The following is a 17103-nucleotide window of genomic DNA, read 5'->3' on the forward strand; positions in this document are numbered from 1 at the left end:
GTTAAGTTTATTTGACTAGAAAAGTTTTGTTTTTTTGACTCATTACACAATTGTCTCAACTAATCTTCACAAGTTCAGCTAACTTCAAATTTTAAGGCAGCCCGGACACTAACTTTTGTTAGTTGAAACAACTAGTTTTTTTTTTACAGTGTGAACTGGATGCAGAGGAGGAAGGATGGACCAGCTGTTATGATGACACAAATCAATATAGATTTGATGTATTTAGGCAATTCTGAATTAAGTATGGACACTTACATTTCCTGCCTCATGTACAGATACAGAGATTAGTTCAAGGAGACTTAATTTTTGAATGAACAAATTCATTTAATTGATTATTTGATATGTGCACAATGAAGAATGTAAAGGTTGGTGAAGCCATGATTACTACAGGAAACCCCCTGATGGAGTCTAGACACTGGTGGCAGTGGTGATGAAGGAATAAAGAGAATGCTGAAGATGTGGATGTGATAAGGAGTGGACGTCTGATGAGTTCAACCTGGGCACTGGATATGATGAACTCGAGGTGAATGGGGTGGAAGAGGGTCACAACAATTTTGAGCTGAAATGAAAACTGAGGCATAATGAGAAGTTATTTCTAATTGAACTTTGAGATTTATTTAGGTCCAAAAAAATGACTTGCACTTACTTGACAGACTACTGAGAATAACATGGTTTTATACTTAGTAACTGATGACTCAAACTCTTAGGTATTTATTTATTTTTGTTCAAGATGTTTTTATTGGTAGCTGTGATTTGTACTTTACATGAGACCTGCCTGAGAAGAACCGAGACACAACCCCTGTCTGTGGACTGAGTTGAGGACGATTGGAGAGGAGTAAGCCTAACAAGTAATTAAAATTCACTTTATAATGAGTGTCCCAAAACATATACTTAAGTACTGCTTAACTAATTCATGACTCAATTCTGATTTAATGCATGAATTAATCCATCTGATTGGTCGCATATCAATTAATGTATAAAGTAATTGTGAATTACGATTCCTTAACTGATGATCAATCTAAGTGTGAACTAATCACAAAAAGGCATAGAGACTAGCACACTTGTTGAGCAACATTAATTAATGAATTAAATCATCATTAGTTAAGTATTTTAAAGTGTTGCCACATTCTGCAAGAGCACCATATTAAGCCCTTTTAGTCGGTGTAATGTAGTGCCATAAAACATTTGAGCTATTAAAGCATCACAGTTTTCTTTATTTGATCTGTTCCTGGAACTGAACAGTACCCCTGTGGAATTCCTCCATTGTGTTGTCAGCATATTTATCCTGAAGAATACATCCAGAAAAAATAAGTTGTGACATTTCATGATGTTCAGTTCAACTACTCGGACAGCAGGTCAAACAACCAATGCGACTTCAATGGGTTATTCTCTGCCTGAATAGCGGTGCTTGTGCGCAGCTTTACTTCATAAACACACACAGTGCTTCTAAGTGTGTTTGATTTATTATTACCCTACTTTAGATATTTCTTTTTTTTTAGACAGCACTGGACAGGTTTTACTGTGTTTTCTTGGCTCATTAAGCTGTTTCCTATGGGAGGAGCTGCTGTGATTGGTGTTCCTGAAGCTTTCCTGAACTCCACCTGCTGCTGTCAACAATATCCCATCAGTATTAATCAAACTGAACAAGATTGGATTATTTGATAATTTTATTTCATTTGACTTTTTATTTTTTCACTGTTGAGGGATGATGTCACAGATGATGTCACTCTCAACCCTCTGGATCAGAGGTTAGAATTCTGATGTTGACAATCTGGGAAATAGTCATCAAAGGTACCAACTGTTTTCAGAATATAATTTCCAGATGTCTTTTGAAACTGATTTGTTCTTTACATGAGACCTACCTGAGTTAAGTACCAAATTCTGCAGGAGTACAATATTTTTATTCCAACTACTCAGAAAGCAGATCAAACAACCTATGCGACTTCAATGGGTTTTTCTCTGCCATAATAACGATGCTTGTGCAAATCTTTATTTCATGAACGCACATAGTTGTTGGAAGTGTGTGTCTGATTTATTATTGCAAAATACGTTGTTTTGTTTTTTCAGACAGAAATGAAATATTTATGGAGATGATGACTTCAAAAAGTGTAATATAGTATTATATATGGTGTTACTGAAGCTTCCCTGAACTCCACCTGCTGCTGTCAACAATATTCTATCAGTATGTATCTAATTGAACAAGAATAGATTGTTTAATAATTTAATTTAATTAGATTTTTTTTGTGTGTGTTGAGTTATGGAATGATTCACAGATGATGTCACAGTAGATGTCACCGCTCTAGATCAAAGACGTTTCAAATTCTGATACTGACATTCTGGGAAATTGTCATAATGACTACTAACTGTTTTCAGTATAACATTTAAAGATGACACTTTATAATGAGTTTTACAAAACATATACTTAAGTACTGCTTAATCCCAAGTCTCTCTCTCCTAAATAGATACCTGTGTCATGCATCAGCTGAGCACTGGGGGTCGAGGATAGGACAATGACCTCGAAGTCCGGTAGAGCCAGTGAGCTTGAGGCTTGCAGTGAACCGAGGCCTCAGTCTTAGCCTTATGTACTGTGGTATGGTTTGGTCACTTTTATAGTACAGGAAGGTGATTCTGTGCTAATGCAGACACTCAAACACATGACCCTTGTTTAATCATGCAGGCACAACATGTGACTGTGGCAGGTACAGGAAGGTGGTTGGACAGCTGGATGTCAATGTAGGCAAGCTGAGGAATTCTGTCAAGTTTGGGAAAAATGGTAAGTACTGAATGGTATGAAATCCAGCACACACTACAGTATGTTAACTAGCAGTAAGCAAGCTGAATATTCTCAAAAGCCTGAAAATCATAACATGCAGCTATTTTTATAAATTATATAAAAACACAGTCAGCAGGTCAAACAACCTATGCGACTTCAATGGGTTGTTCTCTGCCATAATAACGGTGCTTGTGCGCATCTTTATTTCATAAACACACAGTCCTTGGAAGTGTGTGTTTTATTCCCATACTTTAGATTTTTTTTTTTCAGACAGCATTGGATCGAAATATTTATGGAAATGATAGAAATATCATAGAACAGTATTAACTTCAAAAAGTTTAATATAGAACTATAAAGCACATAAAAACTAAAACTTAAAAGTATATCATTATTCATGGAAAACATATTTGGGATGCTGGATAATAAATGTAGGGTCTTTATGTTGATATGTGGGCTGCTATATGCTAACATTTAGGAAACTGCATGTTTTTGTCTTCAGAGGACAAGTTTTCCCTTGAAATCTTGGCTCATTAAGTTGTTTTCTATGACAGGAGCTGCTGTGATTGGTGTTACTGAAGCTTTCCTGAATCCACCTGCTGCTGTCAACAATATTCCATGAGTATTAATCAAATTGAAAAAGATTGTATGGTTTGATAATTTCATTTCATTTGACTTTCTTTTTTTAGTGGTGACTGTGAGATGAGGGGTGATGTCACAGATGATGTCACAGATGATGTCACGGAACAGGTCACCTCTCACCCCTCTAGATCAAAGACGTTTAGAATTCTGATACTGACATTCTGGGAAATTGTTAACATAAGTTCTAACTGTTTTCAGTATAACATGACAGTTGAATATTTTCAACTGTGATTTGTACTTTACATGAGACCTGCCTGAGAAGAACCGACACTAACCCCTGTCTGTTTTGGAGTTGACTAAGCTGTTGATGATTGGAGAGGAGGAAGCCCAAGAAGTAAATATAATTCAATTTATAATGAGGGTTACAAAACATATACTTAAGTACTGCTTAACGGTTCACCATCACTGGCAGTGTGACCCCAGAGCTCCTGGTCAAAGTAACACCCCAAGACTCTCTCTCATTCTCTCTCATCAGGTGGCCACCGAAACAGTCTAAAGAGGACCCGTGTCATGCATCAGTTGAGCACTGGGGGTCGAGGATAGGACGATGACCTCGAAGCCAGTGAGCTTTAGGCTTGTGGTGAACCGAGAATCTCACACCTAAGCAGTGCGCGTCTGGCTTTCTGGCCTGGAGACTGCAGCAACGAGACCATCACTGTCAGTGTGACCCCAGAGCTCCTGGTCAAAGTAACACCCCAAGTCTCTCTCTCATTCTCTCTCATAAGGTGGCCTCAGTCTTAGCCTTATGTACTGTGGTATGGTTTGGTCACTGTTATAGTACAGGAAGGTGATTCCGTGCTAATGCAGACACTTAAATCACATGACCCTTGTTTAATCCTTCAGGGACAACATGTGACTGTGGCAGGTACAGGAAGGTGGTTGGACAGCTGGATGTCAATGTAGGCAAGCTGAGGAATTCTGTCAAGTTTGGGAAAAATGGTAAGTACTGAATGGTATGAAATCCAGCACACACTACAGTATGTTAACTAGCAGTAAGCAAGCTGAATATTCTCAAAAGCCTGAAAATCATAACATGCAGCTATTTTTATAAATTATATAAAAACAGTCAGCAGGTCAAACAACCTATGCGACTTCAATGGGTTGTTCTCTGCCATAATAACGGTGCTTGTGCGCATCTTTATTTCATAAACACACAGTCCTTGGAAGTGTGTGTTTTATTCCCATACTTTAGTTGTTTTTTTTCAGACAGCACTGGATCAAAATATTTTTGGAAATGATAGAAATATCATAGAACAGTATTAACTTCAAAAAGTTTAATATAGAACTATAAAGCACATAAAAACTAAAACTTAAAAGTATATCATTATTCATGGAAAACATATTTGGGATGCTGGATAATAAATGTAGAGACTTTATGTTGATATGTGTGCTGCTATATGCTAACATTTAGGAAACTGCATGTTTTTGTCTTCAGAGGACAAGTTTTCCCTTGAAATCTTGGCTCATTAAGTTGTTTTCTATGACAGGAGCTGCTGTGATTGGTGTTACTGAAGCTTTCCTGAATCCACCTGCTGCTGTCAACAATATTCCATCAGTATTAATCAAATTGAAAAAGATTGTATGGTTTGATAATTTCATTTCATTTGAATTTTTTTTTTTTTGTGGTGACTGTGAGATGAGGGGTGATGTCACAGATGATGTCACAGATGATGTCACAGATGATGTCAAGGAAAAGGTCACCTCTCACCCCTCTAGATCAAAGACGTTTAGAATTCTGATACTGACATTCTGGGAAATTGTTATCATAAGTTCTAACTGTTTTCAGTATAACATGACAGTTCAATATTTTCAACTGTGATTTGTACTTTACATGAGATCTGCCTGAGAAGAACCAACACTAACCCCTGTCTGTTTTAGAGTGGACTAAGCTGTTGATGATTGGAGAGGAGGAAGCCCAAGAAGTAAATATCATTCAATTTATAATGAGGGTTACAAAATATATACTTATGTACTGCTTAACGGTTCACAATCACTGGCAGTGTGACCCCAGAGCTCCTGGTGAAACTAACACCCCAAGTCTCTCTCTCATTCTCTCTCATAAGGTGGCCTCAGAAACAGTCTAAAGAGGACCCGTGTCATGCATCAGTTGAGCACTGGGGGTCGAGGATAGGACGATGACCTTGAAGTCCGGTAGAGCCAGTAAGCTTCAGGCTCGTGGTTAACCGAGAATCTCACACCTTAGCAATGCGCGTCTAGCTGTCCGGTCTTGAGACCGCAGCGACGTGACCATCACTTGCAGTGTGACCCCAGAGCTCCTGGTCAAAGTAACACCCCAAGTCTCTCTCTCATTCTCTCTCATAAGGTGGCCACAGAAACAGTCTAAAGAGGACCCTTGTCATGCATGCAGGCAGTGTGTCCCCAGAGCTCCTGGTCAAAGTAACACCCCAATTCTCTCACTCATTCTCTCTCAACAGGTGCATGCAGGCAGACCTGTCTGAGAAGAACCGACACTAACCCCTGTCTCTTTTGGAGTGGACTAAGCTGTTGATGATTGGAGAGGAGGAAGCCCAAGAAGTAAATATGATTCAATTCATAATGAGGGTTACAAAATATATACTTAAGTACTGCTTAACGGGTCACCATCACTAGCAGTGTGACCCCAGAGCTCCTGGTGAAACTAACACCCCAAGTCCCTCTCTCATTCTCTCTCATCAGGTGGCCACCGAAACAGTCTAAAGAGGACCCGTGTCATGCATCAGTTGAGCACTGGGGGGTCGAGGATAGGACGATGACCTCGAAGTCCGGTAGAGCCAGTGAGCCTCAGGCTCGTGGTTAACCGAGAATCTCACACCTTAGCAGTGCGCGTCTGGCTGTCCGGTCTTGAGACCGCAGGGACGCGACCATCACTGGCAGTGTGACCCCAGAGCTCCTTGTCAATGAAACACCACAAGTCTCTCTCTCATTCTCTCTCATCAGGTGGCCTCAGAAACAGTCTAAAGAGGACCCGTGTCATGCATCAGTTGAGCACTGGGGGTCGAGGATAGGACGATGACCTCGAAGTCCGGTAGAGCCAGTGAGCTTCAGGTTCGTGGTTAACCGAGAATCTCACATCTTAGCAGTGTGCGTCTGGCTGTCCGGTCTTGAGACCGCAGCGACGCGACCATCACTGGCAGTGTGACCCCAGAGCTCCTGGTCAAAGTAACACCCCAAGACTCTCTCTCATTCTCTCTCATCAGGTGGCCACCGAAACAGTCTGAAGAGGACCCGTGTCATGCATCAGTTGAGCACTGGGGGTCGAGGATAGGACGATGACCTCGAAGTCCGGTAGAGCCAGTAAGCTTCAGGCTCGTGGTTAACCGAGAATCTCACACCTTAGCAATGCGCGTCTAGCTGTCCGGTCTTGAGACCGCAGTGACGTGACCATCACTTGCAGTGTGACCCCAGAGCTCCTGGTCAAAGTAACACCCCAAGTCTCTCTCTCATTCTCTCTCATAAGGTGGCCACAGAAACAGTCTAAAGAGGACCCTTGTCATGCATGCAGGCAGTGTGTCCCCAGAGCTCCTGGTCAAAGTAACACCCCAATTCTCTCTCTCATTCTCTCTCAACAGGTGCATGCAGGCAGACCTGTCTGAGAAGAACCGACACTAACCCCTGTCTCTTTTGGAGTGGACTAAGCTGTTGATGATTGGAGAGGAGGAAGCCCAAGAAGTAAATATGATTCAATTCATAATGAGGGTTACAAAATATATACTTAAGTACTGCTTAACGGGTCACCATCACTAGCAGTGTGACCCCAGAGCTCCTGGTGAAACTAACACCCCAAGTCTCTCTCTCATTCTCTCTCATCAGGTGGCCACCGAAACAGTCTAAAGAGGACCCGTGTTATGCATCAGTTGAGCACTGGGGGTCGAGGATAGGACGATGACCTCGAAGTCCGGTAGAGCCAGTGAGCCTCAGGCTCGTGGTTAACCGAGAATCTCACACCTTAGCAGTGCGCGTCTGGCTGTCCGGTCTTGAGACCGCAGCGACGCGACCATCACTGGCAGTGTGACCCCAGAGCTCCTGGTCAATGAAACACCCCAAGTCTCTCTCTCATTCTCTCTCATCAGGTGGCCTCAGAAACAGTCTAAAGAGGACCCGTGTCATGCATCAGTTGAGCACTGGGGGGTCGAGGATAGGACGATGACCTCGAAGTCCGGTAGAGCCAGTGAGCTTCAGGTTCGTGGTTAACCGAGAATCTCACATCTTAGCAGTGTGCGTCTGGCTGTCCGGTCTGGAGACCGCAGCGACGCGACCATCACTAGCAGTGTGACCCCAGAGCTCCTGGTCAAAGTAACACCCCAAGACTCTCTCTCATTCTCTCTCATCAGGTGGCCACCGAAACAGTCTGAAGAGGACCCGTGTCATGCATCAGTTGAGCACTGGGGGTCGAGGATAGGACGATGACCTCGAAGTCCGGTAGAGCCAGTATGCTTCAGGCTCGTGGTTAACGGAGAATCTCACACCTTAGCAATGCGCGTCTAGCTGTCCGGTCTTGAGACCGCAGCAACGTGACCATCACTTGCAGTGTGACCCCAGAGCTCCTGGTCAAAGTAACACCCCAAGTCTCTCTCTCATTCTCTCTCATAAGGTGGCCACAGAAACAGTCTAAAGAGGACCCTTGTCATGCATGCAGGCAGTGTGTCCCCAGAGCTCCTGGTCAAAGTAACACCCCAATTCTCTCTCTCATTCTCTCTCAACAGGTGCATGCAGGCAGACCTGTCTGAGAAGAACCGACACTAACCCCTGTCTCTTTTGGAGTGGACTAAGCTGTTGATGATTGGAGAGGAGGAAGCCCAAGAAGTAAATATGATTCAATTCATAATGAGGGTTACAAAATATATACTTAAGTACTGCTTAACGGGTCACCATCACTAGCAGTGTGACCCCAGAGCTCCTGGTGAAACTAACACCCCAAGTCTCTCTCTCATTCTCTCTCATCAGGTGGCCACCGAAACAGTCTAAAGAGGACTCGTCTTATGCATCAGTTGAGCACTGGGGGTCGAGGATAGGACGATGACCTCGAAGTCCGGTAGAGCCAGTGAGCCTCAGGCTCGTGGTTAACCGAGAATCTCAAACCTTAGCAGTGCGCGTCTGGCTTTCCGGTCTTGAGACCGCAGCGACGCGACCATCACTGGCAGTGTGACCCCAGAGCTCCTGGTCAATGAAACACCCCAAGTCTCTCTCTCATTCTCTCTCATCAGGTGGCCTCAGAAACAGTCTAAAGAGGACCCGTGTCATGAATCAGTTGAGCACTGGGGGTCGAGGATAGGACGATGACCTCGAAGTCCGGTAGAGCCAGTGAGCTTCAGGTTCGTGGTTAACCGAGAATCTCACATCTTAGCAGTGTGCGTCTGGCTGTCCGGTCTGGAGACCGCAGCGACGCGACCATCACTAGCAGTGTGACCCCAGAGCTCCTGGTCAAAGTAACACCCCAAGACTCTCTCTCATTCTCTCTCATCAGTTGGCCACCGAAACAGTCTGAAGAGGACCCGTGTCATGCATCAGTTGAGCACTGGGGGTCGAGGATAGGACGATGACCTCGAAGTCCGGTAGAGCCAGTAAGCTTCAGGCTCGTGGTTAACCGAGAATCTCACACCTTAGCAATGCGCGTCTAGCTGTCCGGTCTTGAGACCGCAGCGACGTGACCATCACTTGCAGTGTGACCCCAGAGCTCCTGGTCAAAGTAACACCCCAAGTCTCTCTCTCATTCTCTCTCATAAGGTGGCCACAGAAACAGTCTAAAGAGGACCCGTGTCATGCATCAGTTGAGCACTGGGGGTCGAGGATAGGACGATGACCTCGAAGTCCGGTAGAGCCAGTGAGCCTCAGGCTCGTGGTTAACCGAGAATCTCACACCTTAGCAGTGCGCGTCTGGCTGTCCGGTCTTGAGACCGCAGGGACGCGACCATCACTGGCAGTGTGACCCCAGAGCTCCTTGTCAATGAAACACCCCAAGTCTCTCTCTCATTCTCTCTCATCAGGTGGCCTCAGAAACAGTCTAAAGAGGACCCGTGTCATGCATCAGTTGAGCACTGGGGGGTCAAGGATAGGACGATGACCTCGAAGTCCGGTAGAGCCAGTGAGCTTCAGGTTCGTGGTTAACCGAGAATCTCACATCTTAGCAGTGTGCGTCTGGCTGTCCGGTCTTGAGACCGCAGCGACGCGACCATCACTGGCAGTGTGACCCCAGAGCTCCTGGTCAAAGTAACACCCCAAGACTCTCTCTCATTCTCTCTCATCAGGTGGCCACCGAAACAGTCTGAAGAGGACCCGTGTCATGCATCAGTTGAGCACTGGGGGGTCGAGGATAGGACGATGACCTCGAAGTCCGGTAGAGCCAGTAAGCTTCAGGCTCGTGGTTAACCGAGAATCTCACACCTTAGCAATGCGCGTCTAGCTGTCCGGTCTTGAGACCGCAGTGACGTGACCATCACTTGCAGTGTGACCCCAGAGCTCCTGGTCAAAGTAACACCCCAAGTCTCTCTCTCATTCTCTCTCATAAGGTGGCCACAGAAACAGTCTAAAGAGGACCCTTGTCATGCATGCAGGCAGTGTGTCCCCAGAGCTCCTGGTCAAAGTAACACCCCAATTCTCTCTCTCATTCTCTCTCAACAGGTGCATGCAGGCAGACCTGTCTGAGAAGAACCGACACTAACCCCTGTCTCTTTTGGAGGTGACTAAGCTGTTGATGATTGGAGAGGAGGAAGCCCAAGAAGTAAATATGATTCAATTCATAATGAGGGTTACAAAATATATACTTAAGTACTGCTTAACGGGTCACCATCACTAGCAGTGTGACCCCAGAGCTCCTGGTGAAACTAACACCCCAAGTCTCTCTCTCATTCTCTCTCATCAGGTGGCCACCGAAACAGTCTAAAGAGGACCCGTGTTATGCATCAGTTGAGCACTGGGGGTCGAGGATAGGACGATGACCTCGAAGTCCGGTAGAGCCAGTGAGCCTCAGGCTCGTGGTTAACCGAGAATCTCACACCTTAGCAGTGCGCGTCTGGCTGTCCGGTCTTGAGACCGCAGCGACGCGACCATCACTGGCAGTGTGACCCCAGAGCTCCTGGTCAATGAAACACCCCAAGTCTCTCTCTCATTCTCTCTCATCAGGTGGCCTCAGAAACAGTCTAAAGAGGACCCGTGTCATGCATCAGTTGAGCACTGGGGGTCGAGGATAGGACGATGACCTCGAAGTCCGGTAGAGCCAGTGAGCTTCAGGTTCGTGGTTAACCGAGAATCTCACATCTTAGCAGTGTGCGTCTGGCTGTCCGGTCTGGAGACCGCAGCGACGCGACCATCACTAGCAGTGTGACCCCAGAGCTCCTGGTCAAAGTAACACCCCAAGACTCTCTCTCATTCTCTCTCATCAGGTGGCCACCGAAACAGTCTGAAGAGGACCCGTGTCATGCATCAGTTGAGCACTGGGGGTCGAGGATAGGACGATGACCTCGAAGTCCGGTAGAGCCAGTGAGCCTCAGGCTCGTGGTTAACCGAGAATCTCACACCTTAGCAGTGCGCGTCTGGCTTTCCGGTCTTGAGACCGCAGCGACGCGACCATCACTGGCAGTGTGACCCCAGAGCTCCTGGTCAATGAAACACCCCAAGTCTCTCTCTCATTCTCTCTCATCAGGTGGCCTCAGAAACAGTCTAAAGAGGACCCGTGTCATGCATCAGTTGAGCACTGGGGGTCGAGGATAGGACGATGACCTCGAAGTCCGGTAGAGCCAGTGAGCTTCAGGTTCGTGGTTAACCGAGAATCTCACATCTTAGCAGTGTGCGTCTGGCTGTCCGGTCTGGAGACCGCAGCGACGCGACCATCACTAGCAGTGTGACCCCAGAGCTCCTGGTCAAAGTAACACCCCAAGACTCTCTCTCATTCTCTCTCATCAGTTGGCCACCGAAACAGTCTGAAGAGGACCCGTGTCATGCATCAGTTGAGCACTGGGGGTCGAGGATAGGACGATGACCTCGAAGTCCGGTAGAGCCAGTAAGCTTCAGGCTCGTGGTTAACCGAGAATCTCACACCTTACCAATGCGCGTCTAGCTGTCCGGTCTTGAGACCGCAGCGACGTGACCATCACTTGCAGTGTGACCCCAGGGCTCCTGGTCAAAGTAACACCCCAAGTCTCTCTCTCATTCTCTCTCATAAGGTGGCCACAGAAACAGTCTAAAGAGGACCCGTGTCATGCATCAGTTGAGCACTGGGGGTCGAGGATAGGACGATGACCTCGAAGTCCGGTAGAGCCAGTGAGCCTCAGGCTCGTGGTTAACCGAGAATCTCACACCTTAGCAGTGCGCGTCTGGCTGTCCGGTCTTGAGACCGCAGGGACGCGACCATCACTGGCAGTGTGACCCCAGAGCTCCTTGTCAATGAAACACCCCAAGTCTCTCTCTCATTCTCTCTCATCAGGTGGCCTCAGAAACAGTCTAAAGAGGACCCGTGTCATGCATCAGTTGAGCACTGGGGGTCGAGGATAGGACGATGACCTCGAAGTCCGGTAGAGCCAGTGAGCTTCAGGTTCGTGGTTAACCGAGAATCTCACATCTTAGCAGTGTGCGTCTGGCTGTCCGGTCTTGAGACCGCAGCGACGCGACCATCACTGGCAGTGTGACCCCAGAGCTCCTGGTCAAAGTAACACCCCAAGTCTCTCTCTCATTCTCTCTCATCAGGTGGCCACCGAAACAGTCTGAAGAGGACCCGTGTCATGCATCAGTTGAGCACTGGGGGTCGAGGATAGGACGATGACCTCGAAGTCCGGTAGAGCCAGTAAGCTTCAGGCTCGTGGTTAACCGAGAATCTCACACCTTAGCAATGCGCGTCTAGCTGTCCGGTCTTGAGACCGCAGTGACGTGACCATCACTTGCAGTGTGACCCCAGAGCTCCTGGTCAAAGTAACACCCCAAGTCTCTCTCTCATTCTCTCTCATAAGGTGGCCACAGAAACAGTCTAAAGAGGACCCTTGTCATGCATGCAGGCAGTGTGTCCCCAGAGCTCCTGGTCAAAGTAACACCCCAATTCTCTCTCTCATTCTCTCTCAACAGGTGCATGCAGGCAGACCTGTCTGAGAAGAACCGACACTAACCCCTGTCTCTTTTGGAGGTGACTAAGCTGTTGATGATTGGAGAGGAGGAAGCCCAAGAAGTAAATATGATTCAATTCATAATGAGGGTTACAAAATATATACTTAAGTACTGCTTAACGGGTCACCATCACTAGCAGTGTGACCCCAGAGCTCCTGGTGAAACTAACACCCCAAGTCTCTCTCTCATTCTCTCTCATCAGGTGGCCACCGAAACAGTCTAAAGAGGACCCGTGTTATGCATCAGTTGAGCACTGGGGGTCGAGGATAGGACGATGACCTCGAAGTCCGGTAGAGCCAGTGAGCCTCAGGCTCGTGGTTAACCGAGAATCTCACACCTTAGCAGTGCGCGTCTGGCTGTCCGGTCTTGAGACCGCAGCGACGCGACCATCACTGGCAGTGTGACCCCAGAGCTCCTGGTCAATGAAACACCCCAAGTCTCTCTCTCATTCTCTCTCATCAGGTGGCCTCAGAAACAGTCTAAAGAGGACCCGTGTCATGCATCAGTTGAGCACTGGGGGTCGAGGATAGGACGATGACCTCGAAGTCCGGTAGAGCCAGTGAGCTTCAGGTTCGTGGTTAACCGAGAATCTCACATCTTAGCAGTGTGCGTCTGGCTGTCCGGTCTGGAGACCGCAGCGACGCGACCATCACTAGCAGTGTGACCCCAGAGCTCCTGGTCAAAGTAACACCCCAAGACTCTCTCTCATTCTCTCTCATCAGGTGGCCACCGAAACAGTCTGAAGAGGACCCGTGTCATGCATCAGTTGAGCACTGGGGGTCGAGGATAGGACGATGACCTCGAAGTCCGGTAGAGCAAGTAAGCTTCAGGCTCGTGGTTAACCGAGAATCTCACACCTTAGCAATGCGCGTCTAGCTGTCCGGTCTTGAGACCGCAGCGACGTGACCATCACTTGCAGTGTGACCCCAGAGCTCCTGGTCAAAGTAACACCCCAAGTCTCTCTCTCATTCTCTCTCATAAGGTGGCCACAGAAACAGTCTAAAGAGGACCCTTGTCATGCATGCAGGCAGTGTGTCCCCAGAGGTCCTGGTCAAAGTAACACCCCAATTCTCTCTCTCATTCTCTCTCAACAGGTGCATGCAGGCAGACCTGTCTGAGAAGAACCGACACTAACCCCTGTCTCTTTTGGAGTGGACTAAGCTGTTGATGATTGGAGAGGAGGAAGCCCAAGAAGTAAATATGATTCAATTCATAATGAGGGTTACAAAATATATTAAGTACTGCTTAACGGGTCACCATCACTAGCAGTGTGACCCCAGAGCTCCTGGTGAAACTAACACCCCAAGTCTCTCTCTCATTCTCTCTCTATCAGGTGGCCACCGAAACAGTCTAAAGAGGACCCGTGTTATGCATCAGTTGAGCACTGGGGGTCGAGGATAGGACGATGACCTCGAAGTCCGGTAGAGCCAGTGAGCCTCAGGCTCGTGGTTAACCGAGAATCTCACACCTTAGCAGTGTGCGTCTGGCTGTCCGGTCTGGAGACCGCAGCGACGCGACCATCACTGGCAGTGTGACCCCAGAGCTCCTGGTCAATGAAACACCCCAAGTCTCTCTCTCATTCTCTCTCATCAGGTGGCCTCAGAAACAGTCTAAAGAGGACCCGTGTCATGCATCAGTTGAGCACTGGGGGTCGAGGATAGGACGATGACCTCGAAGTCCGGTAGAGCCAGTGAGCTTCAGGTTCGTGGTTAACCGAGAATCTCACATCTTAGCAGTGTGCGTCTGGCTGTCCGGTCTGGAGACCGCAGCGACGCGACCATCACTAGCAGTGTGACCCCAGAGCTCCTGGTCAAAGTAACACCCCAAGACTCTCTCTCATTCTCTCTCATCAGGTGGCCACCGAAACAGTCTGAAGAGGACCCGTGTCATGCATCAGTTGAGCACTGGGGGTCGAGGATAGGACGATGACCTCGAAGTCCGGTAGAGCAAGTAAGCTTCAGGCTCGTGGTTAACCGAGAATCTCACACCTTAGCAATGCGCGTCTAGCTGTCCGGTCTTGAGACCGCAGCGACGTGACCATCACTTGCAGTGTGACCCCAGAGCTCCTGGTCAAAGTAACACCCCAAGTCTCTCTCTCATTCTCTCTCATAAGGTGGCCACAGAAACAGTCTAAAGAGGACCCTTGTCATGCATGCAGGCAGTGTGTCCCCAGAGGTCCTGGTCAAAGTAACACCCCAATTCTCTCTCTCATTCTCTCTCAACAGGTGCATGCAGGCAGACCTGTCTGAGAAGAACCGACAACTAACCCCTGTCTCTTTTGGAGTGGACTAAGCTGTTGATGATTGGAGACGGAGGAAGCCCAAGAAGTAAATATGATTCAATTCATAATGAGGGTTACAAAATATATACTTAAGTACTGCTTAACGGGTCACCATCACTAGCAGTGTGACCCCAGAGCTCCTGGTGAAACTAACACCCCAAGTCTCTCTCTCATTCTCTCTCATCAGGTGGCCACCGAAACAGTCTAAAGAGGACCCGTGTTATGCATCAGTTGAGCACTGGGGGTCGAGGATAGGACGATGACCTCGAAGTCCGGTAGAGCCAGTGAGCCTCAGGCTCGTGGTTAACCGAGAATCTCACACCTTAGCAGTGTGCGTCTGGCTGTCCGGTCTGGAGACCGCAGCGACACGACCATCACTAGCAGTGTGACCCCAGAGCTCCTGGTCAAAGTAACACCCCAAGACTCTCTCTCATTCTCTCTCATCAGGTGGCCACCGAAACAGTCTGAAGAGGACCCGTGTCATGCATCAGTTGAGCACTGGGGGTCGAGGATAGGACGATGACCTCGAAGTCCGGTAGAGCCAGTAAGCTTCAGGCTCGTGGTTAACCGAGAATCTCACACCTTAGCAATGCGCGTCTAGCTGTCCGGTCTTGAGACCGCAGCGACGTGACCATCACTTGCAGTGTGACCCCAGAGCTCCTGGTCAAAGTAACACCCCAAGTCTCTCTCTCATTCTCTCTCATAAGGTGGCCACAGAAACAGTCTAAAGAGGACCCTTGTCATGCATGCAGGCAGTGTGTCCCCAGAGCTCCTGGTCAAAGTAACACCCCAATTCTCTCTCTCATTCTCTCTCAACAGGTGCATGCAGGCAGACCTGTCTGAGAAGAACCGACACTAAACCCTGTCTCTTTTGGAGTGGACTAAGCTGTTGATGATTGGAGAGGAGGAAGCCCAAGAAGTAAATATGATTCAATTCATAATGAGGGTTACAAAATATATACTTAAGTACTGCTTAACGGGTCACCATCACTAGCAGTGTGACCCCAGAGCTCCTGGTGAAACTAACACCCCAAGTCTCTCTCTCATTCTCTCTCATCAGGTGGCCACCGAAACAGTCTAAAGAGGATCCGTGTTATGCATCAGTTGAGCACTGGGGGTCGAGGATAGGACGATGACCTCGAAGTCCGGTAGAGCCAGTGAGCCTCAGGCTCGTGGTTAACCGAGAATCTCACACCTTAGCAGTGCGCGTCTGGCTGTCCGGTCTTGAGACCGCAGCGACGCGACCATCACTGGCAGTGTGACCCCAGAGCTCCTGGTCAATGAAACACCCCAAGTCTCTCTCTCATTCTCTCTCATCAGGTGGCCTCAGAAACAGTCTAAAGAGGACCCGTGTCATGCATCAGTTGAGCACTGGGGGTCGAGGATAGGACGATGACCTCGAAGTCCGGTAGAGCCAGTGAGCTTCAGGTTCGTGGTTAACCGAGAATCTCACATCTTAGCAGTGTGCGTCTGGCTGGCCGGTCTGGAGACCGCAGCGACGCGACCATCACTAGCAGTGTGACCCCAGAGCTCCTGGTCAAAGTAACACCCCAAGACTCTCTCTCATTCTCTCTCATCAGTTGGCCACCGAAACAGTCTAAAGAGGACCCGTGTCATGCATCAGTTGAGCACTGGGGGTCGAGGATAGGACGATGACCTCGAAGTCCGGTAGAGCCAGTGAGCTTCAGGTTCGTGGTTAACCGAGAATCTCACATCTTAGCAGTGTGCGTCTGGCTGTCCGGTCTGGAGACCGCAGCGACGCGACCATCACTGGCAGTGTGACCCCAGAGCTCCTGGTCAAAGTAACACCCCAAGTCTCTCTCTCATTCTCTCTCATAAGGTGGCCACAGAAACAGTCTAAAGAGGACCCTTGTCATGCATGCAGGCAGTGTGTCCCCAGAGCTCCTGGTCAAAGTAACACCCCAATTCTCTCTCTCATTCTCTCTCAACAGGTGCATGCAGGCAGACCTGTCTGAGAAGAACCGACACTAAACCCTGTCTCTTTTGGAGTTGACTAACCTGTTGATGATTGGAGAGGAGGAAGCCCAAGAAGTAAATATGATTCAATTCATAATGAGGGTTACAAAATATATACTTAAGTACTGCTTAACGGGTCACCATCACTAGCAGTGTGACCCCAGAGCTCCTGGTGAAACTAACACCCCAAGTCTCTCTCTCATTCTCTCTCATCAGGTGGCCACCGAAACAGTCTAAAGAGGACCCGTGTTATGCATCAGTTGAGCACTGGGGGTCGAGGATAGGACGATGACCTCGAAGTCCGGTAGAGCCAGTGAGCCTCAGGCTCGTGGTTAACCGAGAA

This window comes from Dicentrarchus labrax, unplaced genomic scaffold (genome assembly GCF_905237075.1).
Source record: "Dicentrarchus labrax unplaced genomic scaffold, dlabrax2021, whole genome shotgun sequence".
NCBI lineage: Eukaryota > Metazoa > Chordata > Actinopteri > Moronidae > Dicentrarchus > Dicentrarchus labrax.